The 2,597-nt window shown below is 43.9% G+C and overlaps 1 long non-coding RNA gene across 1 annotated transcript; it reads right to left on the bottom strand.

Annotated features, from left to right (window-relative positions):
- Nucleotides 1–11: 11 nt before the first annotated feature.
- Nucleotides 12–2,555, bottom strand: LOC114615769. The gene is made up of 3 exons (XR_003710513.1): nucleotides 1,277–2,555; nucleotides 997–1,021; nucleotides 12–788 (listed from the first exon to the last, which is right to left on the bottom strand). It is a non-coding gene; the product is annotated as an uncharacterized LOC114615769 (long non-coding RNA).
- Nucleotides 2,556–2,597: the final 42 nt, after the last annotated feature.

Here is a 2,597-nt window from a genome sequence, read left to right as displayed (position 1 = left end):
GAGAGGTGCTGTGATAAATCCTGCAGGACCAGCTGGAAGAGGATTTCTTTCTTCTGCAATAGTGGTCCCATACTTCATGACCTTTGTACTCAGGTTCATCTCAGAGACTACAGAGAGTTGTACTCAACTGATAGTTCTGTCACAAACCAGCAATCAGAAGTGACACAGATGCCAAACAAGCAATGCACACGGAGATCTACTGATTACAGTCAAAGGCTTGGAGCTTTGCAATGAGAGAGTCGGGGAGAATGCTTTTAGTTGTAAGTGTATTTCAGCCATTGCCTGGAAATGCCTGTGTACTACTTGCATGCAGAGCCAATCAAGACCAGAGGAGAGCATCAGATGCCTTGAAAGTGGAGTAGCAGAGGGATGTGAACAGCGATATGGGTGCTGAGATTGGAATCCCAGTCCTCTGGTAGAGCACTCAGTGATCTTGTTTAAAAAGCCATTCCCCCAACTCTCTGGCTCATTTTTAATCGCCAGTGGGCTGTGTGTGCATGTGTGTGTGTGTGTGTGTGTGTGTGTGTGTGTGTGTGTGCTTCTATTCCTCTTTACCACTATGGCTGGAAGGAGAATCAAACAAATCTCCTACATCTCACTGATGCCTTTCCCACTGCTTCAGCCTGGCAAGCAGAATGTACAACCCGACTGCTTCTTGAGCCCTTTCCTGTTGCTCTCCACAGGACATTGTTACTTACCTGGAAGATTCTCTTCACTAGTGAGGTCTTGGTGTTGTTGTTGTTGTTCAACATCCGTTTCTCCCACCTGGGCTGTATCTGCTACATAATCTGAGGGGAGTGTATCACATGAAGCCACACTGGTTCTCATGAAATTAACCCCAGTTCTTCTTGGGATTTTCCATGGAGCCTCTGTGGCAGAATCATTTTCTCTCATTTAACCTTCAGCCCTTCTTCCCAATAGGAACTTGGACTGAGGTTTCTCAGAAATGAAACACTAAGATATTTCCTCAACAGGGGAGGGATTTCAGATACTTACAAGTCTGTACCACGGTGGAAGCCATCTGCAATGACAAGGTAGTTAATTCAAGGAGGAAGCAAGAGGGATGGATGCTAGTGTCTATCCTATACCCTGACTGTGCCATTCATAAAAGCTCTTTTCCCATAAGGTTTTCATTGGTAAGGAACCGTTCTACCACTCCATAAAACAGAGCACAGTATGCATAACACATGCTACTATGTTTAGAGAGCCAAACTTAAATGAAATAGGAAATTCAGGCAGTAATATTTCTATTTTGGCCAAAGAAAAGTCACCTTACCTCATCATGAGGTTCCAACTCTTGTTTTCTAAAAATCATATGTTTAATGTCTGGGATATCTTGTATTTCTAGGAAGACAGAGTGACTGTTAATCATTGGTGCTGTGGCCCATGGCTTCCTTAGAGAGCACTGCTTAATTTACACAACAAGATGGCTGTGCTTTAAAGGCTAGATTGAGTGGCTACTGGAACATCATCCTCGGTGACAGCACTGAGTCAATGAGGAGCAAGGAAGGAAAGGAAAACGGAACACTTGCACTATGCTGATAGCAACAGATGAGGAGACACTCTTCCAGTGTTTCAAGTCTCTCACTCATATCAATCACTTGAAGACCAGAGAGTGGGTCTTCTAAGACCAAGAAACAACACGAGTTTTAACTTATGCTGGGTGGAATCTAGTACAAACTCTCGAGGACACTATCTCAAGGATCAGATAATCCAGGGTTCCCAATGGAATATGGTTTATAAAGTGTCAGTAGTGAACATGAGAAGATAAAGACTATGAAAACTCTCCTGTCTGCCGTACATCTCGGTCCCCCAGGATGCTGGAAACCAAGTGAGGCTTACAGCAACCCGGAAGGCTATTCAAGTACCATGAACTACGTGGCATTTTACCCTCCAGTGCTGTCAGGCTCCACTCCCAGTTCAGTGTATGGACTACAAAGGGGCAGTCACACATCAGGGAAAGGACACCCTTAGGGGTTGTTGTGTTGGAGCAGGACCGAGGGGGGTTACTGCACAGCTTTTCTCTGGAGCAGACATTATTGTTAGAGTGGACCAATAGATCTACAGAATTTCTGTCCTTAGATTAGAAAGGAATATTCCCAAATAATGTGCTGCTGAAAGTGTGGTCATATCGTGTTTTTCTGGTGGTTTCCTCGGTGGCAAACATTCCATAGAATGAAATCACAATGAAAATTGTGGAGATGATCTACACACTTCACACATTCTTTCGACAATCTAAACCCTACACTTGTGGAGGACAATGTACACACACACACACACACACACACACACACACACACACACACACAGAGCGAGTCCTGAGTACAACCAAGACATGAAGCTTTATGTCTTTCCCATTGACACTGAAGCTCTGCTCAGATAGGAACATAGAGCTTAGAATTCTCTACCCTCTGGTGTATTGAAGCTACCTTCCAACAGAGCAACAGAGTCCCAGAACAAAGACTAGAATACTTGTTGGTTTTGTACAGTCACAACTCATTCCAGTCATTCACTCACTACTACACAGAAAACCCTGGAAACACTCCATGACAGAAAATAATTACTCTAAGCAATTCATTCAGAAAGTCACTGAAGAA

The sequence above is a fragment of the Grammomys surdaster genome, unplaced genomic scaffold, assembly GCF_004785775.1.
Source record: "Grammomys surdaster isolate TR1022 unplaced genomic scaffold, NIH_TR_1.0 141891, whole genome shotgun sequence".
In the NCBI taxonomy this organism is placed as follows: domain Eukaryota; kingdom Metazoa; phylum Chordata; class Mammalia; order Rodentia; family Muridae; genus Grammomys; species Grammomys surdaster.
Note: the sequence above shows the minus strand (reverse complement) of the source record. Positions and strands in the feature narration are given on the sequence as shown.